The sequence below is a fragment of the Cetorhinus maximus genome, chromosome 3 (genome assembly GCF_964194155.1).
Source record: "Cetorhinus maximus chromosome 3, sCetMax3.hap1.1, whole genome shotgun sequence".
NCBI lineage: Eukaryota > Metazoa > Chordata > Chondrichthyes > Lamniformes > Cetorhinidae > Cetorhinus > Cetorhinus maximus.
In genome coordinates, this window is record NC_135881.1 from 29771577 (window position 1) to 29799136 (window position 27560).

Below are 27560 nucleotides of genomic sequence, written 5' to 3' on the forward strand. Positions count from 1 at the left end.
GGATTCAGTGATGATAAAACTGTTGAATGCCAAGTGGAAATAGTAATAGTTGGATTCTCTCTTGTTGGAGATGGTCATTGCCTGGCACTTCTGTGGCACGAACATTACTTGCCACTTATCAGCCCAAGCCTTAATGTTGTCCAGATCTTGCTGCATACGGGTATGGACTGTTTTAGAATCTGAGGAGTCACGAATGCTACTGAACATAGCCCTATCACCAGGGAAATCAGAATCGGAATATCTCAGATTCCCAGAATCTGCAGTATTTTGCCTTTGTAGCCATCTTATGTATGCTCATTTGGGAGTGGTAAGGTCTGTCATTGCGGTTCCTACAGTATTGATAGGTGTGGTTTCAACCACTCTGGTATCCTTTCATGAACTAACCTGCCATGACTTAATCATGGAGTGCAACTGGAACCCTTAAAGGGATTGCCCATCCTGGGAATTTTGTTTCTTGAAGTTCATTTGCATCGGCACTGTTCAAAAGTGAGATTAATAAACAATGTTAACATGCACAGCAGAAGAATTTATCAGGGAATTAAATGCAGCTTCATCCACCAAGCCAAAAGTTTCACTTTAACTTTGGAAAAGGTAACCTAGATTTAAGAATTGAACCCAAACAAGCCAGTCCAGTGGATTAGTCAAGCATCCAGTTTGGGTGAATGAAGTGAATACCCAAAATGATGCTCTCTGGAAGAATGAGGTTTTCAGTGAGGGATTTCATTATCATAATGTTGACTGCCCAGAGAGCCAAGTGACATTATGCACCCTGCAATTTCTATATAAATGTGCCAGAAGTCTACTCTGTGCTTGTGCACAGCATGGTTCTCTTCCAACAGTATAGTGGTGATTTGTTTGAGGTGTTGCCACCAATATTTTCAAACTTACACAGAAACAATTTGATGTTGGGGGGTCCATTAGCTTTAAAACGTGTTTCACTTCTTTGAGTAACTATGCACGCATTATAATACTTTGTAATAGTCACACATTACAGCAGTGGAAAGGAATCTCAATGGACTGACGACGATTCCACAGTGCAGATCTAAGGGAGCTCTGGATACCATAAAATCACTGGGAAGTTTCACCTTCCACAAATAAAACTGGTAACTATTATAATGGGAGAGCTCAGTGAACTGGTACTTCAGATCATTTATATTGGGATTACCACAAGGTAAATGAGCTTTAAACAAGGATTATATGAGCCCTATCCCCACTCATCAAGGAAATCTTTTGAAACCCAGGGAACACCAGGAATAAAATTGAACCAGTGATAGTAACTGCTGATATGTCTTTCAAACAATTTATAGGTCTTGAGCTCTCTATTAACAGTAGAATGGGGTTAGATCCTGAAGGTTTAAGATAGGACTTGCAGGCAATAAAAGTGATGCAGTATGAGTGAACGTAGCTCTCAAACATCTGGCATACAGATTAAAAATACAACCATGTATAATATCTGCAGTTTGGTGTTGTTTTATATTTCTGACAGTGTACTCAGTTAGATTAGGTGGAGTTGCCAACCATCAGTAGCTTTTGATTGACTCTAATTACAGCAGGTTGTTTTCATCATTTAACTATCTTGCTTCTCTTTTTCTGAATTCATGGACCTTAGAAAACATGTTTTTAAACAATTACTACAAAGCAGAACAAAAACAAATATCAGGCGGATTAGGATGGTACTCAGACAATTCCAGGCCCTACTCGCCAACATCTGGGGATTGATGCCCAAGTTTTCCCCTCATGGGGGAATCTAGAACTAGGGGGCATGGTTTCAGAATAAGGGGTCTATCATTTTAGATGGAGATGAAGAGAAATTTCTTCTCTCAGAGGATCCTTAGCCCTTTGATTTCTCTTCCTCAGAGAGCAGCGGAGGTTGGGGTCACTGAATATATTCAAGGCTGAGTTAGACAGATTTTTGATCTACAAGGGAGTCAAGGGACATGGGCGGCAGGCAGGAAAGTGGAGTTAAGGCCTCAATCAGATCAGCCATGACCTTATTGAATGGTGGAGCAGGCTTGAGGGGTCAAATGGCCTACTCCTCCTATTTCTTAAGATGTTATGATTTTATATAGTGGTAAACAGTCAGATGGATGTAGTTCTGGGAGTCCTCAACATTGCCCTCGGACATCATAAGGTCTCATTGCTTCAGGTCAAACAAGGCCAAGAAAATTTCCTGTGGATTGCTGCCTTGGCTGACAAATCACTGATGTTTCATTTTGAGCTCCACTTGAAGCATTGAGGGAAATGAGGACTCAGATATACTTTAGCTGGAAGATTTCAGTTCCCACCCAAAAGCGGCTGGGTAGTATCATCACTGATCGAGCAAGCTGAAGAGCAGAGCCGCCAGATTGGATGCATATCAAGTGGTGAGGGAATCGACATGAAGGAAGAGGGGCTTAACATTATCATCACCAACCATTGTGCACTATCACCATGCTAAGTGGAACTGACTAAGAAGCAATCTTTCAAAGTTGGGTATGCATCTACATCAGGATTATAGGTTTTCACAATCAGTAACTTCATTGCCCTCTACATCCCTGAGTCCTCCAGCCCCATCAAGTTGAGTGATCTGTGTATTAAACAGCAGAAGAAGCATACCACAACCAGATACACCAAGTAACCTAATTGCGACAAGAACACTGTCAAAAGTGCAACACAAACAAAGCATCCCTAACCAATATTCTGAAAATGCACAGCAGCCTCCAGCAAAGATCATCAAACTAAAGCTGGGCGGTGACCAAACCACCGATAACTTTCTGAGACTTGTAAATTAATTGCTCTGATAAAAGTATATTCAGACACACTGGTATTTTTGCTGTCATGTAAATAGTTTGATTCTTTACCTTTAGTTTAGAGAAAAAGCGGGATATTGTGATATGCTGTGCATATACCTTTAAGGGAGCATATCTTAAACTACTGTCAAGAATTACTACCTCGAGAGGATGTGATCTTTTAGTCCCATGACTTGCAGGCTGTCTGTAAGCAGCAGTGGTCGAGGTCAGACATGTGCCTCACAGTCTCCCAGTGAATATTATCTTCAAATAAAGAACCCACATTACTGTTTTTCCAAGCCTTGCGTGTGATTGATATGTTTATGTTGAAGAAAAAGAAGCATCACAAACACCTTGCCATATTTCCTTTTCTCACCTTAAAACCCCCATTCCTTTTCACCTCACCAGCTTCATTAGTGACAGACCATTCTCCCTGAGCAGCCTGGTGCAATAGCTGTTCTCTGAGCATTAGGTAGAGCTGCTGCTGATTTGGTTTAACAAGTTTATGGTACGGCCCCTTTCTTGGAACTTCTGCCATTGATTTCAATATAAAATAGCTGCTCTTGTTTTGCCAATATCATTCAAATGGTTGGTTGATTGCTTGATGCCTCACAGAAGCGTTGGTGCTTAATGTAAAATCGCAATGTGTGGCCAAGTAGCACTAAACGGCATAGGTAGGCATATTGTGTGAATTAATGAAAAAGACATTTGAATGTTCAACAATTTAATGGAAATTCAACTTCTGTATGTAGCCTAAACTTTTTTCATAATGGTGGATCCTATTAACATGTTTAGGAGAAATCTCTGGAATAATTTCACAATTAACAACTTTCAATTTGTGGTAAAGGAATCCAAAGGACTGAGGAGTCAGGATCAAGTTCATGTTTTAGTCTGAAATGAAAACAGAAAGTGCTAGAAATACTCTGCAGATCAGGCCACATCTGTGGTGAGAAACAGAGTTACAAAGTTTCAGGTCGATGATCCTTCATCACCAGTTCCTGTTGGAGGCGGTGAGAGTATTTTCAAAAGGGTGCTTAGGAAGATTCAACAATGGTTGGTCATGGTGGAGAACGGCACCAAGGTTTTCAGACACTGCACCGGAGGAGACCTTGTTGGAAGATGTAGTTATTGGCATCTGTCCATCTCGGGAGATGATGGACTGCACCCAGGGTGTACGTCACTTCTGAATTCAACATCATACGTTGTGGCTGTAGAGGCCGATTCATGAGTGGCAGTCCCTTCTGCAGCTGGCACAGATGAATAGCATTGGCCCGAGGTCAATTGAAGCTTTTTTCTTCCACCGGGATCTTTTTTCTACCATCTGGTCATTTCTTTCGTCCTCTGTTTTTTCCATGCCCTTCCTGACTCCTTGTCTCCAGGCACTCCTGTCAACAGCAAGGACACCCCATGCAGCGACTCCGATCCCGGCCAACAGTTTCACATGTACCTCGTATCAACCCTGAATGTTAGAGTATAAGACAGTATTGTTAATTGTTCTACCTTTTGATGTTGCATAGTAATGTTTATTTTTTTGTCCAAAACCATGGAATTTTGTGGCTTTATTCTCTTAGCAAGTGTCATGGATCTCAAACTTTGTCTACATTAAACAAAATGATATTGGTACCTAACTGGATCTTACCAAAAACCTGGGGGCTTGGTCTAGGATCATAACATATGCAATACAAAGATGTCTGCAAGTGAGACCTCAAGTTGACCAGGATCGGAGTCGATGCAATGGGAGTCCTTGCTGCTAACAGGAGTGACTGATGACAAGGAGTCTGGAGGGGCACAACCACAGGTAAACTGTGGTTGAACCCACCACACTGTACAGTAAATAGCAAATGTGACCAAGACAGACCCCATTAATTTTTCAGCAACTCACCCAGACATCAGTAAGCACTGTGAGTCAACCAATCTCATTAAAACTCTGTCTCTCTCATGAGGGACTCTAAACTTTTCACTTTCGAAGATGGAGTCCCTGAATTCCCTCAAAGCCACTCCAACTCAGACTGCCTCAATGACCGCACGCCTCCCAATTACAGAAGTAATTCCTGGTGCTTGTGCTCTATACCAATCGAACGAGAGCTTATAACTGGCAACGGTTGCTTCCCGCGTCGTGCCAACATAAACCATGGCAAAATTTTAAACTCGACCCGCTCGAGTGTAAAATAATGCACGTTGACATCGGGCAAGGGTCCCGACATCAACGCGCAGTCGCAAGATATTTTGGTCGGCGGGAATCAGCACTGCGCCTGTTGACTATTAAAAGGCCTGCTAAGGGCATTAAAGTCTTAATTAATTTACATTTCTCACAGGTGAAAAGGCCAAGCGGCCTTTGCACTTTTTAGGAAAGCCCCACCCACAGGTGGGATGAGGTTTCCAAAAGCAAATAAAAATAAAATAAAAATTTTAAAATGTAATTAATAGCATGTCCCTGCTCATGTGACACAGTCACATGAGGGGACCTGTTTTATAACATTTTATGACCTTCATTTATTTCTCTGAGAACTCTTCATCTCCCGGAGGCAGCTCCGTGCCTCAGGGAGATTTGCAAGCTTGCACTCGCATGCATGTGTGAAGTTCGCCCTGGCACTCCATACCCCCCCACACCCCCCACCCCGCCCCACCCCCCCACTCCCACCCCCCACCCCCCTACTCCCACCCCACCCTACCACCCCCCCAACCCACCCACCCCACACACCACCACCCCCCCACCCCACCCCAACTCCCCACACCACCCCCGACACACCCCCACCACCCCCACCCCCCACACCACCCCCCCCACCCCCACCCCCCCACCCATGTGGATAATGGCATCCACATACCTAATCCTCCTTGTGTCATCCCACTTCATCCCCAGTCTCTTCTGACTGAAAAGCTGCCAATGGTTTGAGCACGTACTTCTTGCTTTCACCTCTCAGCTCATCACAAGCCCTACCCTTGTTCCTTTCTCATTTCAGATATCTAAGAAGTGGAACCTGCCTGGACAGTGGAGGAAGAGGGAGGTGAGAGTGAAGCTAAAGGGACACCATCACTCAATCTCACACTCTCAGCCAGCAGCTCACAAACTGAGACTGCGTGTAATTGTTAGGATAGATTAGAGGCTGTACCTGCGTCTGGTCAGACACTGGCACAATCACGAGAGGGAGACAGGGCTGAGAAAGGATAACACGGGTTCCACTTTGCTGGAGGACGAGGCCACAGAGTAGTTCTGCTGCAGAGAGCTGCGGATGAGGACTTGATGGGGCCAGGCTACAGAACAAGGCTGATGGGTGGTGCACTGGGAAACTTGACAAAAGGCTATTTGTGCTCAGCGGTAAGGAGCATAGAGGAATCCAGTCAACTTGGCACAGGGCTTTGTGCAGACTTTGAAGCCCATTCTTTCCCACATGGAATGGTTAGCTGCTTCCATCAGTCCATCTGTGGAAACAAACATCGTGCAGCATCCGATGATCGATGCCACAGCTTTGGTTTCAGCACATGCAGCAGCCACCCAATGTCTGAATGCTGCAGTGGAAGTTCAGACTGAGGCCGTACAAGGTCAGACTGCTGCCATCATGGCTCTGGATACTAGTGGGCCTCCAGGAAATCACAGCAGTCCACCAATCTGTTCTTTAACATATCACTGGGGTTGCAGAGGCACTGTCCCGGGAGAGTGACAGTGGCTCAATGGAATGTGAATGCTGCTGCCCTTTCTGAGGATGACAGCATCTGTGCTGCCATCCCTACCACTATGCCACTGCCCTTTGTTGCCTGTCAGACAGCTAGCCCAGACTGGCATAACCCAGCTTGAGATAGTGCAGTCTGAAGCAAGGTCCTTTAGACCCAGGGCTGCTAGAGGTCACCCTCCAAGGCCATCTGCAGTCTCCTCATCTCCAGGTCAGCAGCCTTCAAGCAACCATGGTGCAACTGCTGGGGTAGCACTGCTTAGGAGGACAGGCAAAGGCACACAGAAGGGGAACCAAGGAAATGCAGTTTAGTTTTGTATGCATTATGTCATGCTGTAATTTATAAATTTAGATTGGAATGTTTATTTTGTGTGGGCTTTTATTTTGCATTGTGAGAAAAGGGGATGATGTGATAGTCAGTGAAAGAGGAAAGGTAAGGGTGTGGAGCTGTTGGTGAAAGGGGGGTGGGGGTGTGATTGAGGCTAATGGTATCACTCATGAATTATCTGATCGTGTACAGCTTGGGCAGAGAGAGGCTGTCCAGGTTGCAACCTCCCTTCCTCTTCCTGCTCTTCCTCTTCCTGCTCTTCCTCTTCCTCCTTCTTGTTCTCCTGCTCCTCAGCTTCTGAGGTGGTGGCAAGAGCTGCTCCCTCATAGTGGAAGGATTGTGCAGCAAGCTACCACAAATCTTAGACTCACTCAGCTGAGTACTGCAGAGCTCCTCTAGAGGTGTCCAGGCAACAAAGTGTCGCTTGACGATGGAGGTGATCTGCTCCTTAAGATTCCTTGTAGCAATATGGCTCTCACTGCAAGTCTGCATGCACGTGTGCATGGGTTCCGGACCAGAGACATGAGCCATGTCTTGAGTGGATAACCCTTGTCACCCTTGAGTAGCTGTGGTTGTTCAAGTACAGGTGGCAAAGAGGAACGCTGCAGACTGAGCAAATTATGACTGCTGCCAGGATAATGGGCATTGACCTGCAAGATATACTGCCCGTGGTCACACACCAGATGCACATTGAACATAAGAACATAAGAAATAAGAGAAGGAGTAGGGTCCTCAAGCCTGCTCCACTATTCAATAAGATCATGGCTGATCTCCCTCAACTCCACTTTACTCACCCTATCCCCATACCCCTTGATTACTTTATCATCCAAAAACCTATCAATCTCAGCCTTGAATGTCCTCAATGGCTGAGAATCCACAACCCGCTGGAATACAGAATTCCAAGGACTCACAGCCCAAATTGATGATGTAAAAGAGAATCCAAAAGTCTTCCATAGGTGTTTAAATATTGAAAGGATGGTAAAAGGAGGAGTCGATTAGGGACCTAAAAGGGGATTGACGCAAGGTGGCAGAGGGCATCGTTGAGATACTAAATGAGGGCTTTGCATCTGTCTTTACCGAGGAAGAAGATATTACCCAAGTCCTGGTGAAAAAGGAAATAGTTGAGACACTTGATGGGTTAAAATTGATTAAAAAAAAAGAGGTATTAGATAGGCTGCCTGTACTTAACGTTAATAATTCACCTGGACCAGATGAGATGCATCTGAAGACACTGAGGGAAGTAAGGATGGAAATTGCAAAGGCACTGGCCCATAATTTTCCAGTCAGATACAGGGATGGTGCCAGAGGACTGGAGAATTCCTTGTTCAAAAAGGGTGTAAAAGGATAAACCCAGTAATTGCAGCCACTTTAGCCTCAATAGTGTGAAACTTTGAGAAACCATAATTTGGGACAAAATTAATAATCACTCGGACAAATGCGTATTAATTAAGGAAAGCTAGTATGGATTTATTAGGGGAAAATCATATTTAACCAACTTGCTTAAGTTTTTTGATGAGATAACAGAGAGGGTTGATGAGGGTAATGCTGTTGATGTGGTGTACATGGGCCTCCATTTGATAAAGTGCCACACAACAGACCTGTGAGCAAAGCTACAGCTTATGGAATAAAAGGGACAGTAGCAACATGGATATGAAATTGGCTGAGTAACAGGAAAAAAAGAGTAATGTTTAATTGAGGTTTTTCAGACTGGAGGAATGTTTATAGTGGGGATCCCCAGGAATCAGTGTTTTTTACCCCTGCACTTCCTGATATATATTAATGACTTTGATGTACAGGGCACAGTTTCAAAATTCAAGAATCATGCAAAGGCCATGGTGTAGCACTAGGTGCAGACTCGGGCCAAATGGTCTCTTTCTGTGCTGAAATCATTCCATGATTTTATGATTCTAACCCGCTGAGTGACCAGGCCTGAAAAGTGATCAGTTTGCTGCAATTTTAATTTTTGGTGTCAGCTGCATAGCTTTCTAAATTATTGCTTTTAAAATAATTTGCAGCACCAATAGCATCAAACCCTAAAGAGCACTAACTTTAAGCTGGCTCTGGTGCTGAGTTTGCTGATCTCTGCCATGGCAGGTATTACGATAGACCTTACTGCTCCCCAGGCCAGGAAAGGGCAACGCAAAACAGTCATAGCTCTGGCTTTTGATCAGTATCCAGTGGCACTTAACTGGAAAGTGAAAATCAGATAAGGACAAAATTGGACCTACCTTCCACATCTCAGTGGCCCAACAACCTGGGCTGATAAACAAAGAACAACCAACTGGATTCGGGGGCCCATGGCCCATGATTTCCTTCACCTCACCATTGGCAGACGCGTGGGTCCCAAGCTCTGGAACTTCCTCCCTAAACATTTCCACATCTCTACACTCACAGAAAGCACCGCTCCTGCCAACAGGTCCAGTGCAGCAGCATCATGTCTATTTTACAAAGCTGGCTACAGTTTACTTCTGAAAAAATGTTCTTAATTGGCTGTAAAACATTTAGGAACACTCTAAGGTTATGAAAAAATAAACATAACTTCTCACATAAACATAACATTATCGCCCCCATATTTGACCTTCCGTTCAGAAGAACAAAAGCATGTCTTACCTTTTGTGTTCTTTTAAAAATTATCCAGTTCTTCCAGACCAACAGTCAGGTCCTCAACCAGATTACTCAACCCGGCAGTCACTTCTTCAACATCACTGGGTCACAACCCTTGATCTTCTTTCCATACAGTCCTGTTGGTGCACCTTCACCACACAGCCTGCAAGGATTGAAGGAGACAGGAGACAGCTCCCTGCTACCTTCTCAAAGGTAATTAGGGATGGTCAGTAAATGCAGGCCTTGCTGGTCAGGACCATATCCACAGAATTAACATCTAAAGGAATAATATACGGTGACTTGGAGTTTGTTTCACATTTTTGTAATCTCACCCTATCATTAAATATTTCCTCATTTTTTTTTTGTATATTACCAGCTGGGCCAAGTTGCTAAATTTGGCTTTTCTCAAAGATCACTTTTGGCATTTTCCAGAAAAATTGCAGACTTCACACAGCTGGCTGAACAAAAATTGACACTGATCCTGCGTAAATGATTCATTAGCTATTACTTAAAGTGTCATCATCGCGTGTGAGTGCTGATTGGTTGCTACTTTATCACCGCTGCTATGGAATCACATTCTTCATAAGTTCATATTTGAAAGTCAGATGTTGCTGCGATTTTGTTGGGGAGGGTTATAAGTTACAAAGCAAAACTGACATTTCTCACATTTCCCTTTCAAAATGGACAATCTGCCCTCTCTAGAGTCATTGGCAGCTTTCACCGTATACAAAGCTGTCCTGTTTTGCGACTTTATTTTTCAACTGGAAAGGTTACACTTGTAGCCCGTTTAAAATCGGGGTAATGTTTCAAACTTCCACTAGAGGGTGAAACAAGTTTCACTTAATTGCATTTACTAAGATTGTTCATTACGCTGTAGAAAGTTTTTAACTTCAGGAACATTATATGTTTTCGGATGAATTTTCATCACTTTAGAAACTTAAGTGTTAAACATCTGTTAAAAAAAAGTCTCATGCTTCTACTTATGCAATATTTATTTTCGCAGGAGTCGTGCTGTACCCATTGTTCCCTATTTTGTCCATGAGTAACATCAGTCAGGAAATAGAACAAAACATCATTTTTAAAACATCTTTTGTCTTTCTAAGGCCATGGTAAACCTTCAGGCCTAGAAATTTGATGTTGTTGTGCCTGTTTTACAGGCTTAAAATGGACACAATGAGGATCAATTTTGGGGAACAATGTTCTGCACCCCAATGATGCCTGAAAGAAGTCAGGCTCGATATTTTGGTTAATTTTCCGGCATTTGGAGTGGCCACCTAAAACAGGCATTTTTAAAATTAATTCATGGGATGTGGGCTTCATTGGCTAAACCAGCATTCTTTCCCCATCCCTAATTGCCATTGAGAAGGTGGTGGTGAGCTGCCTTCTTGAACTGCTGCAGTCCATGTGGTGTAGATACACCCATGGTGTTGTTAGGAAGGGGGTTCCAGGATTTTGATCCAGTGACAGTGAAGGAACAGTGATATATTTCCAAGTCAGGATGGTGAGTGACTTGGAGGGGAACTTGCAGGTGGTGGTGCTTCCATCTATCTGCTGCCCTTGTCCTTCTAAATGGTAGTGGCTGTGGGTTTGGAAGGTGCTGTTGAAGGAGCCTTGGTGACTTCCTGCAGTGCATCTTGTAGATGGTACACACTGCTGTTACTGTGCGTCAGTGGTGGAGGGAGTGGATGTTGAAGATGGTGGATGGGGTGCCAATCAAGTGGGCTGCTTTGTCTTGGATGGTGTCAAGCTTCTTTAGTTGTTGAATCTTCACTCATCCAGGCAAGTGGAGCATATTCCATCACACTCCTGACTTGTGCCTTGTAGATGGTGGACAGGCTTTGGGGAATCAGGAGGTGAGTTACTCACCGCGGGATTCCTAACCTGCTCTTCTAGGCACAGAACTTATATTGGTATGATCCCAGCTGATGTTGCTATTAGACAAGCCTGATCCCAGGGTTGATAGATCCTAACTTTTATTTTTTGTTTAGACACGTGGAGAGTAACTACTGAACAGAGTCACAGGAGTCAATTGATGAACTTTTAACATAAGAATAAAACATTTATTAAACAAGAAAAGATGAGCTATATTACTATACTCCTTCACCCACAACTATACCTTTACAGGTATATACAGATTTGTATCTGTACACAAGTTACAAAAGCTATCTTATATTCTAATGTTCAAAGTAAGTACACAGTCCATGTAAACCAATAGGTAACCTGTGGTCAGGCACACCACACTAGTGACAGATGCCACCCCAGCCAGATGCTATGGATCTCTCAACTCCCCCAAGACGCTTGTCACACTGTGAGCCAACCGGTCTCACTGAAATCCGTCTTTCATACAAGGGCTTCCAATCTCCACTCTCGAAGAACTCACTCCGGAATCTTCTCCCAAACAATGCTTTCACTCAGGCACCTTCTGTAAGGGCCCACCTCCAGGGTTTCAGACTCTCCTGGATCGCCACGTGCATTCAACTTCATGCACTCTCTCTCAAACGCTCAGCCATGTCAACAGAGCTGCTTCAACTGCTCCAACTGCTTCAAAAGGCCATAGTAAAGAGCTACAAACCTACAACTGTCTCCTTGGACCTTCCAGCTTCTTGCTTTAAATCTGCTTCCTGCAGCTTTCGTCTCTTTAAGCTTGAAGCTTGGAGCCCTCCTCTCTGCTCCTTACTTTCACTTCCACAGAACAGACTCTTTCCCAGATTTCTGTCCTTGTCCTTTGACTAGACTGTCCTCTTAGATCTTCCCTGTTCCACTCCCATGGATTTGGGGGTTCTCTTCTTTAGTTACCGGAACCTGCTTCTGCTGTTCCTTCTCCTGTCCTTCTCCTCCTGGCAGCTCTCTTCCACTTTAGTTTGGGACTTGCTATCTGTCCCTCTGCTGTCCAGTCTCTCTGGAATCTTGGCTTCAGCTGAACTCAAGCTGAACTGAAACTACTTTTCTAGTTTTCTCTGTGTTTGTGTGTATGTGTGTGTGTGTGTGTGTTTGTGTGGGGGGGTGGGTTGGGGGGAGAGCCCGGGGTGGAGTGTAGGGGCGCTCCCTCTCTGGACTCCTGTTTCTAGGAAACAGCACAGTTTTTATCTACTGTTGTTCTAACATTCTTAAACCACTAACCACAACCCTCCCCCCACCCCGCCCCTTGATAACACAGCTCTCCATTTCAAGGGTCATAAAACTCATTAGAAATGCATGTATACAAACAGAGCTATAGACCTGCTGTCTCCACGCAAAAATGAAACTAGGTCCCAGGTTTCACTTTTAACCAACACATAACAAAACATATATATTGAACTGAACTTAAAGATATACCTTATTCTTAACACATCCAAGTACACATATGACTTACTTAAGCTATCTCTATTTCCTAACAATATGGCTAGTTCAGTTCAGTTTCTGGTCAATGGTAACCCCCCAGAATATTGATAGTGGGGGATTTAGTGACGGGAATGCCATTGAATGTCAAGGGATGGTGGTTAGATTCTCTCTTGTTGGAGATGCCTGGCACTTGTGTGGTGCAAATGTTACTTGCCACATGTCAGCCCAAGCCTGGATATTGTCCAGGTCTTGCTGCATTTGGACATGGACTGAGGAGTCGTGAATGGTGCTGAACATTGTGCAATCGTCAGTGAACATCCCCGCCTCTGACTTTATGATGGAAGGGAGGACATTGATGAAGTAGCTGAAGATAGTTTGGCCAAGGACACTACCCTGAGGCACTTGCATTTGCTAATAAGGGGCCTTAGACCTTTTTACAACCCATCAGAGAAATTAAGCTGTCTTGAGCATAGCAGGCCAAGCGTGGATGCAGCCTTACCAGTGGCTGCCAACTAAAAAATTATGTGACAAAAAAACAATTTTGATAGGAAGCCAGGATGAGAACTGCTCTTCCCAGCTCCACAGCCCTCCTGAGGGACCCTGCCTGCTGCAATCTGCCCTCTTCCCACTACCCTGTCCTCGAGCCCTGAAATTTAATCCTGCAGTAGGGTGAGTTGCCTATAGAGATGCAGCAAGTGCTGGCTCCATCCAGACTTTTTGGTTCAGGCCCAATGTCCAAATTCAGGCCAGGCTCGGGCCTACCAGTTTGGGCCAAGACTCAGTGCCAATAAATATTAACTCCTAGCTATCTACTATTAGAAAACTGCAATCTTTCCAAAACAGAACTATAAATTGGAATGCGTGTCAATCAACTTATCCACTTTGCTTTTTAAAATGATATAAGGAACACACCTCTATAAATGCTAGCTGCCTGTACATCACCTAAACATCCATCTCCATTTACAAGTAGACTATTGAAAGTCTGGAACATCATGACCAAGTCTGACACTATCCCCATTCACACTTTCCACCATAGGAGATTCAATGCTGATTAAGAATGAGAATGGATGTTAAATCTCCACCTCTCTAACCAAAGGACACTCGCAGGTGACAACACCTCTGCATGGTCTAAAGAGCTGAACTCAACAACTGAGGTGAGAGTGACTGCCCTTGATATCCAGGCAGCATTTGACAAAGTGTGGCATCAAGGAACCCTAGTAAAATTGAAGTCATTGGAAATCAGGGGGAAGACTCTCCACTGGTTGGAGTCATACCTAGCACAACGGAAGATGGTTGTGGTTGTTGGAGGACATCACTGCAGGAGTTCCTCAGTGTAGTATCCGAGGCCCAACAATCTTCAGCTGCTTCCCTCTGTCATAAGGTCAGATGTGGGGATTTTTCCTAATGATTGTACAGTGTTCAGTTCGATTTACGACTCCTCAGATACTGAAGCAGTCCATGTCCATTTGCAGCAAGACCTGGACAACGTTCAGGCTTGGGTTGATAAGTAGCAATTTCAGGTCAAAGCTTTCAACGTAACAGAGTTGGACACGTTGGAAAACTGTGCAATGCCAAAACATCTAAATGCATGGAAGACCCAAAGATGATTCATGAGGTCGAGACTGCACACCAAGAGGACACACAGCCATGCTTCTTGAATGATTTTCTGGATTTTCATATTGAAATGCGGAAAATTCAGTTAATGGCTGTGGTTGTTGAGGGTCAATCATCTCAGCTCCAGGACATCACTGCAGGCGTTCCTCAGGGTAGTGTCCTAGGCCCAACCATCTTCAGCTGCTTCATCAATGACCTTCCTTCCATCATAAGGTCAGAAGTGAGGACGTTCACTGATGATTGCACAATGTTCAGCACCATTCATGACTCCTCAGATACTGAAGCAGTCCATGTCCAAATGCAGCAAGACCTGGACAATATCCAGGCTTGGGCTGACAAGTAGCAAGAAGATTCGTGCCAGACAAGTGCCAGGCAATTACCATCTCCAACAAGAGAGAACCTAACCAGCTCTCCTTGACATTCAATGGCGTTACCATCACGGAATCCCCCACTATCATCATCCTGGGGGTTACCATTGACCAGAAACTGAACTGGGCCAGCCGTATAAATACTGTGGCTACAAGAACAGGTCAGAGGCTAGGAATCCAGCAACTCACCTCCTGACTCCCCAAAGCCTGTCCACCATCTATAAGACACAAGTCAGGAGTGTGATAGAACACATTTGCCTGGATGAGTGCAGCCCCAACAACACTCAAGAAACATGCACCATCCAGGAAAAAGCAACCACTTAATAGGCACTCCATCTATCAATTTAAACATTCACTCCCTCCAACACAGATGCATTGTAATAGCAGTGTGCACCATCCACAAAATGCACTGCAGCAACTTGGCAAGCCTCCTTCGACAGCATCTTCCAAACCAAAACCTCTACTACCTAGGACAAGGGCAGCAGATGCATGGGAACACCACCATTTGCAAGTTCTCCTCCAAGACACACACCATCCCGACTTGGAACTATATCACCGTTCCTTCATTTTCAAAGGGTCATTATCCTGGAACTCCCTTCCTAACAAAACTATGTATGTACCTACACCACATGGAAAGCAGCGGTTCATAATACGGCTTGCCATTATCATGTCAAGGGCAATTAGGGATGGACAGCAAATGCTAGCTTTGCCAGTGACACCCAGGTCCCATAAAAAATCCACCATTAGCTCAGACTGAAGCTTGAATCTGCGACTTTCCTGATCTCTCTAGATCTGCCTCTATTTGGAGTGCATTATTCCACTAAACTACCACAGTCACTTTGCTGCCTTTGCTTTACTCCAGGAGAACATGAAGAGAAGGATTTTAAGCTTACGCCAGACACCCAAATCCAACCGGCAGTTATGTTTACAATATGGTCTTTTTCCACAGGAGATCTTCACCAGCTGCTGATACAATGTATTGTGAGGATTAAACTCCAGAGCTTATCCCTAATTTGTTCAGTGCTGTGCAGATGCAAGCACTGTAACATGTGCATTGCTACCATAAGCTATCTTAGGCCTGGTCCCAAGGACACGGTTATAGGGGTGAACAATTGTCTTCCCTGTTACTGAATATTTGACAGAAATGATTTTGCAATAAAATTTCCCCGAGGATAAATAAATGGTTCATTATCTACTTTCAGCTACGGACAAAATTCAGACGTTCCCTTTTATTTGTCCATGATCAATATATTTGTACATGGATGTATTTATTTTCTTACCTTTAGAGTGATTGAATCAACTTAAATAACCCAGCAGCAAGCTTTTGTATTTTAAAAATGAAGGTTAGTTTATTTTTCACAGTCTTGCCCCATAGGTTAACAACAATGTGACACTCGTATGACTCACCCACACTATCAGCAACACAAAAGCTAGATACAGTTGAAGGTAAAACAGTAATTATAAATACGGAATTCAACTCAGTGTCTATTTTGGTCAGGCCCGACGTTTCATAGTCGAGTTGCTACTTTAGCTGAAATGAAGATCTCGAAAGTGCAGAGGTTTTTCAGTAGTTGTGATGGTACCTAGAGTTGATCTGCCTGGAGATTGTTTTCACAGGTAGGCTTGAAGATGGAATAGGTTAGAGGAGAGATAGAGAGGTTTAGTTTCTCTTTCAAAATATTGCTGGTACTTTGCTTCTTAACTAGCGGCAGCAGATGATGGCTTTGTCTATCAGACCCTCTCTCTATGATGGAATTCTATCTGCATCTCTGAAGATGTCTCTGAAAGGGAGCTTGAATTTTCTGCTATATATTAGCACGTTGCCAAGATGGTCACTGTATCATGTGACCTCACATCAGTGTCGATTCATGGCTCCAAATAAGGGATTGTGGTAATTTAATTAATAGTCTGAAGTCTTCTCCCGCCTGTGGCTTTTGTTGTAGGGTTTGGATACTGTTTGGTAAGTCTTAATGAAGTCCTTACAGTCTTAAATAGATTAACCATATGTATTTATTAACTACACGAACTACGTAAATATATACAGTAAAGATTTCAAGCTAGGAGCTGTCTCCATGTTTGTCTGTGCACACAGCTCTGTCCAACACTAGATTGACTCCTAATGTGGGTCAAACGCTCTCTTAAATCAATGCGTGGGTGGTACTGTATTTAGTCCCACGTTAACCCCATATGTGCCAGACCCTGATACTACACCTCCCGCAAGTCTTTATCCAATGTGTTCCAAGTCAATCCAGTTTACCCCATGTATTTACATTGTTATTACTACCTCACCTCCCCTCTTCAAGTCTCTGAGTTCATATGTTCAGGAGGTCTGTAGGACTTATAACCCTTCCATAATCACATTCACATTCCTGTGGGAGGGGTGATAGGCTCTGTCATTACAGGTAAACTCTGTTAATTTGGAGGTTGTCCTGGCATCTGGGTATCCTCCTCGATGTCTCTCCACTGTACTGTGGGAATGGGCGGTCAAGGAATGAAAAAAACCCCAGCTCCCAAGTGATGGAAGCTGGGTGTAGTGGCGAAGTGTGCAAAGCAATCATTTGAAAATTGCGAGCTATTATTGGACACAATCTCGTCATGGATGTCATGGCTCATGAACTTCTCTTTCAGTGCCTTAATTACTGCCTCTGTGGTAGTTGTATATAGTTGCTTCAGCTCAAACCATCTGGAAAAATAATCCGTCACTATGAGGAATAATTTACTGTTGAAGGTAAATTGGTCAATGCCCAACTTCTCCCATGGTCTGGTAGGGAACTGTATGGGGATGAGGAGCTCTCTTTGGCCCTGCCTGTGCAGTGCACACACCTAACAGTTTGCTATGGTGGACTCAATAGCCCTGGAAATGCCTGGCCACCAGACAGTGGATTGGGCACATGCCCTGCACTTGGTGATACCCAAGTGACCCTGGTGGAGTTTTTGAAGGATCTCCGGCTGAAGGGAAGCTGGGATGATCAGCTGCTCATTGCAGACCGGGAGACCATCTATGATCGTAAAATGGTTTTGTTGTTCGAACCAGGCTTTCATGGTACCACTGCTTGGTCTCTGTTGTGGCCACCCTTGTTGACAGTAATGGCGGATGTGGGCACTCTACTCATCACCCATTTGTTCTTGGCGCACCTGTTGGAGTTTACTTAGACACATAGGCAAAAATTTTGCCCTCGTCAGACGGGCACGGCAGGCAGGCCCAGGAGCAGTCGCAAAGCCAACTGCCACCCGTGATTGGGCCCTGACATGGATTTCACTGGCCAATTAACAGCGCTGCCAGCTTGAAACGTACGCTGCAGCACTGCTGGGTTGGGGGCAGGAGGAGTGCGGAAGTGTGCAGGGGTGCGCACAGTAAAAGCTCCCCCAGGCACAGAGCTGCCTCAGGGAGCTGAAGAATTTTGAAAATAATGTCACATGAGCAGAGACATGTTAGAAATTAGTTTGAAAATTTTTAATATATTTTTTAAGCACTGATCAAAACCTCATCTAGCCCGTGGATGAGGTTTTGCAAAAAATCCAAAAGCCGCCTGGCCTTTGCGCCTGCCCGCCAACTGTAAGGTTGGACAGGCAGCGAAAAATTTCTTTTAATTAGAACTTTAAAGGCCTTAATAGGAAAGATGGCATCAAACTCTAAAAATTATGATGAGGGCGTATAGTCAGGATTATCCACAGGATTAGAATGGGGGAATTCCATTTCTGTTATTTGCTATTAGGGGTATTCCTAATGCATCAACTGGTTTTAGTTCTTTTCAACTAGTTTATGGTCATGAGGTAAGGGGACCACTGAAATTGATTCGTGTGAAATTGGTGGGTCAACATTCAGAAACTATTCTCCTGGATCATGTATCAAACTTCAGAGAGAGATTGGACAGAGTATGTGAGTTGGCTAGGGAACATTTAAAGATATCACGGCAATTGATGAAAGCAAAGGCAGACAGTTCTGTTGCTGGGGAAAAAGTGCTTGTTCTGTTACCAGTACTGGGTGACTCGTTAAAGGCAAGGTTTACTGGGCCTTACAGGATTGTAAAGTAATTAAATGAAGTGAATTATTTAATAAATACTCCAGATAGAAGAAAGAAGCAGAGGGTGTCTAATGTAAATATGCTTAAAAAGCACTTTGACGGGGAAGAGGGCCAAAAGGAGGTATAGTGGTGATGAATGATGAGAAAGAAGTAGAAATGCAAGATTCTGAAATTGATTTTCCTCTAATCAAACTGGATACTTGAAAATTTAAGTGTAATGTTGAGTTACCTTCCAGACAAGTAGCAAAGTGATTTGGAGAAACTATTGGGGTCACACAAAGGTATTTGTAGGAGTAAGTTGGGGAGGACAAATTTCATGATGTATGCGTAGGAGTTTCATCTTCGATAAGGCAATATCCTTATAGATTGACAAAATGCGCTAGAAAAACTCAGCAGGTCTGACAGCACCTGTGGAGAGAAATACAGAGTTGATGTTTTGAGTCCTTATGACTCTTCTTCAATCATACGGACTCGAAACGTTATCGCTGTCTTTCTCTCCACAGATGCTGTCAGACCTGCTGAGCTTTTCCAGTACTTCTTGTTTCTGTTTCAGATTTCCAGCATCCGCAGTATTTTGCCTTTATCCTTATCGATTAAATCCGGCAAAGTTATCACATGCTTCAAAATGAAATCACTGAGTCTAGTTGCAGTCACTGGAGTTCGTCTATTGTGTTGATACTGAAACCAAATGGAACACAAAGACTATCTGTGGACTGTCGACAGGTGAATGCAGTGACAAAAGCAGATTCATAACCTATACCACGGTTGGAAGATTGTATTGAGAAAGTGGGACAATCACAATTCATCACAAAGATTGACTTGCTAGGAGGATATTGGCAAGTACCATTATTGGAGAGAGCAAAGGAAATAGCTTTTGTGACACCAAGGCGAGAACCTTCGGCTCGGTAAGCGGGGGCGGGGCCCGCTCGCCAAGGCGTAAAATGACGCGGGGTGACGTTGGGCCTACGTCCTGACTTCACCGTGCGTCATTTAGATTTTCAGTTCGGCTGGCGCGACGCCGCGTTGGCTGTACACCTGCCAAGCTGTCAAAGGCCTATTCAGGCCATTTAACTAACAATTAAAATAATTAACGGAGCTGCCCGTCCAACCTTAAAGTTGCCCAAGCAGCCTTCGCATTTTTCATGGAACCTCATCCACGGGCGGGATGAGGTTTCACGAATGGTTTTAAATTTTCTCAAAATTTTTTATTGAAACTAATGCACCTGTCCCAGCTTCACATGAGGGAACATGTTATAAAAAATTTTTCAACACTTTATTGAACTGGTAAAACTTAAAACTAATGTCCCTGAAGCACGTCTGTAACTCAGGGAGATTTCTGCTCTCTTTCGTGCGCGTGCGCAAAAGAGTGATTCCCAACTCAGGGAACCATCCACCCCCAGCCCCCCACCCTGCCCGCACAGGGAGCGCACAGCGCTTCCGGGTGCGTGTCACACTGCCCACACGAAATGGCAGCATGGGCCCGATCAGGGGCGCCGATCATTAACCCGGGGGCAAAGATTTAAGGTAAGGGGCAGGAGGTTTAGAGGGATTTGAGGGAAAAAAAATTCTTGGCATAAGTGGGTTTCATCAGAAATTTGTACCACTTTTAGCAGTGCGGTTGCTTCATTGGCTGAATTATTAAAAAAAGAACAAGGAGTTTCGATGAACACAGGAGTGTCAGAAGGCATTTGATAGTTTGAAAACTGTATTAAGTATGACGCCAGTTTTGACTGTACCCAATTATGCCAAACAATTTGAGTTGGCTGTTGACGCAAGCAATATAGGCATTAGGGCCGCACTGCTACAAGAAGATGACACTGGAATTGAAAAACCAATAGGGTAACTTTCAAGGAAGTTGAATGTACAACAGGGAAGATATTCAACGATTGAAAAGGAGACTTTGGGGTTAGTGTTAGCATTGCAGCATTTTGAGATTTACATTGCAAACAATTTGTCAGAAACAATTGTTTATACAGACCACAATCGTTTAAAGTTTCTGGACAAATTTTGAGACGGAAGTGCAAGGCTATTCAGGTGGAATTTATTACTGCAGCCATTTAATCTACAGATTAGACATGTGGCTGGTTGAGAAAATCTGATTGCAGATGCATTGTCAAGTGTTTGAAGCTTGAAAAGGAAAATAGGACATTTAAAACTTTGACACTGGACTGGAATCATTTCTGTTGATGCCGGGACTTGTGTATATATATATATATATATATATATATATAAAAATATATATATATATATAAATATATATATACACATATATATATATATATTATGTTAATGCATGCATCTGGTAATGTAATAGTGTAATAAGTATAGAAGGTAATGTAAGCTGGGTTCAGAAAATGAAGCCGTCTTTTTAAATTATGACAGTTCATTTTTTAATAAGGAGGAAGATGTCAGGAAGATATAATAATTCTCATATTGTTATTGGAACTTATTGTAGAGTGATAGTGGGGTCTGTGTCTATGGGTCTATGTCTGTGTATGTGTGAGACTTAATTGAATTAAAGCCAGCTGGTCTGAAGGCTTTGATGTATCAGAAGACAAGCTAGGTTTGAAATGTTAAGTAGGTAGACATAGGTGTAAAGGGAGCACTTACATTTTAAAATAAACCAGACTAGCACGAAATCAAAAAAGAGTGCAAAAAGTTTCACCTATCCAGGAGAAGTTAAGAAACAGTGTGTTTATTTTTCCCAAAGATTATTGATAAAATTGGTACTATGAGAGATTTTTATTATTAGAGAGGTAAAGTCCAAAGGCATATTAAAATAATGGGAGCTTACATTCAAAGGGGAAAATATGTATAAAGGAGTGAAGGCTGTGTGTAAGGGTAGGAATTCTAAGATCTAAAACAGGTGTGAAAAAAGCCTCCAGCATCTAAGCCTCAAGTTGCTGTCTACAAAGAACTGAAGTTAAGAGAATTCACTTTGAATTGGATTGTTCAGGGTATCATGTTTCTTTGCCCAGGTCTTTTAAAATCTATGTGTCTTACTGTTGCCTTAACAAAAGTGTAACTGTGAGTTAGGTTAACTAGGGGAATAAGAAGTTATCATAGTAGTAATTTGTAGATCCATGTATGTAGTTAAAATCATTTTCTCACACTCCTGACTTGTGCCTTGTAGATGGTGGACAGGCTTTGGCAAATCAGGAGGTGAGTTACTTGCCACAGGATTCCTAGCCTCTGACCTGCTCTTGTACCTGCAGTATTTATATGGCTAGTCCTGTTCAGTTTCTGGTCATTGGTAACCCCAGGATGTTGATAGTGGGGGATGCAGCGATGGTAATGCCACTGAATGTCAAGGGGCAATGTTAGATTCACTCTTGTTTGAGATGGTCATTGCCTGGCACTTATGTGGCGTGAACGTTACTTACCACTTGTCAGCCCAAGCCTGAATAATGTCCAGGTCTTCCTGCATTTGGACATAGATTGCTTCAGTATCTGAGGAGCCCTGAATGACGCTGAACATTGTGCAATCATCAGTGAACATCCCCACTTCTGACCTTATGATGGAAGGAAGGTCATTGATGAAGCAGCTGAAGATGGTTGGGCCTAGAACACTACCCTGAGGAACTCCTGCAGTGATGTCCTGGAGCTGAGATGATTGACCCTCAACAACCACAACTATTAACTGAATTTTCCGCAATTCAATATGAAAATCCAGAAAGTCCTCTTGGTGCTTAGTCTCAAACTCATGAATCATCTTTGGGTCTTCTATGCATTTAAATGTTTTGGCATTGCACAGTTTTCCAAAGCGTCCAATTCTGTTACATTGAAAGCTTTGGCCTGAAATTGCAGGACATTAATCTCGCCTGTGGGGGCGCTTTGCTCCACAGCACTGGCATGGTCCCTCTACAGGTCAAATTAGGGTCTTGCTTCCCTTGGCCTAGAGTGTCCCTGTTTCTGTGCTGTTTAATTAATTGGTGTTTCCTTTGTACCTCGGTTTACTTTCTGCTCTTACAATGGACCTGTTCTGCACAAGGAGTACAGACTGCTTAACAACCTGGATAGCTTTCTCTAGGGTTAGATCTCCCTTCGCTTGCAACATGTCTGAGAGTGTGTCGTCTGCAACTCCTACAACTATTCCATCCCTGATAAGTTCAGATTTTAGGTTTCTGTACTCACAGACTTCAACCATCCTGTACAGATCATTAATGAATGAGTCGACAGGTTCTACTGGCTGCTAGACATACTTATTTAATTTAGCCCTTTAGAGGATTTTGTTACTTCTTAGGTTAAAACAAATATCAACTGATTTTAGTACTTCCTCAGATTTAGCAGATGATTTGCTCATTTCTTGTCTATCAATAATTTCATCTGCTATTGGGCCTACCGAGTAAAGTAGTGTGTTAACTTGTTCAGCAATCATATATCGAAGGAGTCTTTTTCTCTAAAGGCCCCAATTATGTGATTGATCTAAGCCTTGGATAAGTCCAAATTGATCTGAAAGAATTTGGAAGAAACAACTGCCCAATTAAAAACATAGATGGGTGATGGCATCCAAGTCAAGGGTCTAGGTAGTGTAACTGATCATTATGGCAGCCAGTCAGTAAAGCTATTTGGTATTGAGAGGCAGAGGACCAAACCTCCTCAGGCGAAACTGGCTATGGGAAATCAACCTTGGGGGATCAGTGAGATTCCAAAAGGGAGCAGGAAGCATTTCTATTTTGGAAAAGGAGTGTGTAAAGTGTCAACAACCTGAGGAACTGCAGGCTGCCTTGTGCCAAAACATGGTAGAACAGCAGAAGGAGCTTGAACAGACCCTGCTTGATGACAGAGTTTGAGACGAGGTGAGCAACCTTCGAAAGGAGAAAGAAAACCTGCTGAAAGACCTTCACACAACACAAGATTCCCTCAGGTCAAAGCTTGTACCTCTGGAAAAGTATGAAGACAAACGGAAAGAATTCAGCACCTCTCTGACCAAAATGAAGGATGAGTTGGCAGAGAAGACACAACAATGCTTAATTTTCTAGGAGGCAACAAACAAATATAGAAAAGAGATGGAAGAGCTGAAGAATCAACTACGTGAAGCCAAAGAGGCCTTGGAGGAAAAAGTTGCAGAATTTTCTAAGAAGCAGGCAGGTGATGAAATTCTGGGAGACTCAACCACTGAGTTCACTCAAGTCGAGCTTACGTCTGAGAGTGGTCTGGTCAATATTGAAATCAAAAAGAAGGCCAAGATTAAAGTCAGCGTGACAAAGAAGAAAGCCCACCGAAAGAAGACACCGAAACACAGATAAGAATTTAATCCTGGCAGCATATGAGTATACTTTCATACGTAGGCCTGGTAGCCAAATTGCTTACACTGATGCACTCAGTCATTGGCCGAAGGGGCAGATAGCAAATCCCAAGCTAAAGAAAACCCTGAAAAATCCAGGGGCGTGGAACAGGGGAGTCCCAAGCAGACCTTCTGGTCAACGGAAGGACAGGGACCTGGAAAATGTCCTGTTAATGAAACTAAGATTGAGGGGCAGAGAAAAAAGCTCCAAGCTTCAGATTTAAAGAGACAAACACTGCAGAAAGCAGATTAAAAGCAAGAACAGCTTGCAAGAGGCAAGAAGGCCCAAAGAAATAGCTGAAGATCTGTAACTCTTTGCTATGGGCATGTGACACAGCGGTGTACTGTTGACAGCTGAGTTGGTGAGCGTGTGTGTGGAAGACAGCTTGAATGCATGTGGTGACTCAGGGAAGAGGAACATCAGAAGGAGAATTCGAAACACTGGAGGTGAACCCTTGCGGAAGGCGTCTGAGAGAAAGCTCAGCTTGGGAGAAGATTCCAAAGTGAGTCCTTGGAGAGTGGAGATTGGAAACCCTCTTGTGAAAGACGGAGTTCAGTGAGACCGGTTGGCTCACAGTGTGACAAGCATCTGGGGGGAGTTGAGGAGAGATCCATAGCATCAGGGTGAGGTGGCATCTGTCACTTGGTATCAGAGTGTGGTGTGTCTGACCACAGGGTGCCTATTGGTGCATGGACTGTGTATTTACTGTGGACATTAGAGAATAAGATAGCTTTTGTAACTTGTGATATCCTTACAAATCTGTATATATCTGTACATGTATAGTTGTGGGTGAAGGAGTATTATAATAAAGTTCATCTTTTCTTGTTCAATAAATGTTTTATTCTTTTGTTAAACATTCATCAGCTGACTCCTGTGACCCTGTTCAGTAGCCCCTCTCCATGTATCTAAACAAAAAAGTAAAAGTTACGATCTATCAAGCTTAGTTTCGCCCTGGGATCGGTCTTGTTGATGGGTAATCTCAGCTGGCAATCAGAACAGTTCAGCTTTAAGAAGTTGCTGAAATTCAAGATGGCGCCGCCGTTTGTTTGAAGACAAAGGGGTTTCCCGCACTTGTGAGTTTTGGTGGACTCCCGCTGTAAGAGAGTTCACGCTCAGCCTTGCAAACATTTTAAACTGTGGCTGCTTGGATCGGCTGGCTGCTTGTTCCTCTGTTTTATTGCTATGTTATAGAGTAGCGAAAGCATCGAATTCTGGCCTTTCCTGGTCTTTAAAGCTGATTCTTTAGCCATAATTCTTCTGACTTAATCAATTCATTTAAATTTTTTTTCTTCCCTTCGGAGTGAGCTCAGATGCCGTGCGCTCGGGTGTCGATTCTGGAATCTTTCTGTCGGAGTTTTTAAATGGCAATTTCTGATCACTGAACTATTTAAAAGTATCTCAGGACTTGCTTTATCCTAGAATTCAAACGTTTTAGCTTTCTGTGCTTTTAATTCCATCTCAGGCCTTTCAAGCTGCCCCTTGCCTGAAACTCTAACTCTAGCCTCCATTCATCCAGGCGAATTTTGGCTAGGGTAACCTGGTCTGTTTCAGATTCTGTTTCTTCAACCTTTTCCAACACTGAAATGCAGTCCAAAATGTTCAGCCAGCATCTTTAGTACCTCAGGTCTCTGTGCATAATTGCATATTTTAAATTCTACCTTCTTGACATTGGCTTTTAGCCATTCTATATTTAGGGATGTTAATCTGTGCCAAGCAAAGCCCTCCTAATCCAGAAATGCATTCACATCAGAAGTATGTTTGCTTTCAATTGTTAGCACTCACAAAGCTTACTGCTGCAATTTCTTGTTTTATTTCAATAAACTCTGCTTTATGTTACTTTCCTCTTTTACATCTAATTTCTTTAAAGTTCAGGTTTGGTGAGATCTGAGCTGTTACGAATGCCAGCTGAGATTACCCCTGGACAAGCCTGATCCCAGGGTGAAACCCAGCTTGATAGATCCTAACTTTTATTTTTTTTGTTTAGATATATGGAGAGTGGCTACTGAACAGAGTCACAGGAGTCAGCTGATGAACGTTTAACAAAAGAATAAAACATTTATTAACGTTTGACAAGGCCCCAATTTTGTCACAGACATAATTTAGGTGTTTCCTTTTATTTGCCCATAATCAATATATTTGTACGTGGATGCGTATATTTTCTTACCCTCAGAGTTATTGAATCAATTTAAATAACACAGCCAGAAACTTTTGTATTTTAAAAACGAAGAAGTGAGTTTATTTCTCACGCTCTTGCCACGGAGGTTAACAAAAATGTGAGATCTCACTCGCATGACTCACCCACACTATCACTCACACAATAACTAGATACAGTTGAAGATAAAATAGTAATTATAAAAATAGAATTTAACTCAGTCTCTATTTTGGAGCAGGCCTAATGTTTCGTAATCCCATTGCTACTTTTATTGACCTGAAGGTCTAGAAAATGCAGCGATTTCTCAGTAGTTATGATGGTCCCTAAGGTTGATCTGCCTCGAGGTTGTTTTCACAGGTAGGCTCGAAGATGGAATAGTTTGGAGGAGAGAGAGTGAGATTTAGTTTCTCTTTCAAGATATTTGAGGTAGTTGCCTTGTTGCTTGACTGGCTGCAGCAGTTGATGGCTTTGTCTGTCAGACCCTCCCTGTCTCTATGATGGAATTCTGTCTGCATCGCTGAAGATGTCTCTGAAAAGGAGTTTGAATTTACTGCTAAATAAATATATTGAAGGGAGCCAAGATGGCCACTGTATCATGTGACCTCACATCAGTGTCGATTCATGGTCCCAAATAAGGAATTGTGGCAATTTAATTAGAAATCTGAACTCTCATCCCATCCGTGTTTTTTTTAAGGTGGTCAAATCCTTTAGATTTGACAAGGTAAATTTGCATTTTTACTATTAAGTTATTGATGGAGCTTTGTTTTATCTCCTAGCTAAAACTACAGTGAGTCAACATCAGAAAAGGTAAGTTAGAACTCCTTGTCCTCTTCACAGATAAGGTGGATTAATCCACAAAAGCTGCCTGGTAGCTCTGAGGAACCATTTTATGCTCCAGTTTTATTTATTTTTAAAATGTAGCCTTTTAAAATATGCCTTTAAAGATTTATAATACTGCCACGCAGTTAATGTGCCATGTCATTTCTGTGTTAGGAAAATGGATTTAGCCTTTTGACTTGAATAAAAATAATTAATTCTTCAGGGTTACTTTAAATTATCAACATAAGATTTTACTGACCAACTTTATAGACGTTCTCCTTTTCATGAGGGTGCTTGCATTGTGTTCTCCAGTGACAACCGACCGAGTGGTGATTTTAATTTTGGACCCCTCTGTGCCTTGCTACTTTACTTTTCAAACACCAGTGGTCAGGCTGCTTTTATGTCTGCGACGACGAGAGAAATACTTTCCGGAAAGTGCAGCCTCAGTGTCGCTGTAAGTTGTTAGCAAGGATGCCACGTCAGCGACGAGAGCAGAAGTTTCAGCAACCTGAAAAACCCTGACCATAACCCTGAAGCTGCTCCAGCATAACTGAGCCAAGACAGTGTGCTCGTAATAGAAAGGAAACCCAGGGCCTCATTGTCAG

At 43.1% G+C, this 27560-nt stretch overlaps 1 long non-coding RNA gene across 2 annotated transcripts; it reads right to left on the bottom strand.

The window, feature by feature from the left end:
• Positions 1 to 3477: 3477 nt before the first annotated feature.
• LOC144672711 (uncharacterized) lies at positions 3478 to 27363 on the bottom strand. Of its 2 annotated transcripts, none has more exons than XR_013574150.1 (3): positions 11937 to 12355; positions 9375 to 9567; positions 3478 to 4227 (listed from the first exon to the last, which is right to left on the bottom strand). It is a non-coding gene; the product is annotated as an uncharacterized LOC144672711 (long non-coding RNA). The 2 variants fall into 2 exon arrangements; XR_013574151.1 differs by lacking the exon at positions 11937 to 12355 and adding an exon at positions 27211 to 27363 and having other exon boundaries at positions 3479 to 4227.
• Positions 27364 to 27560: the final 197 nt, after the last annotated feature.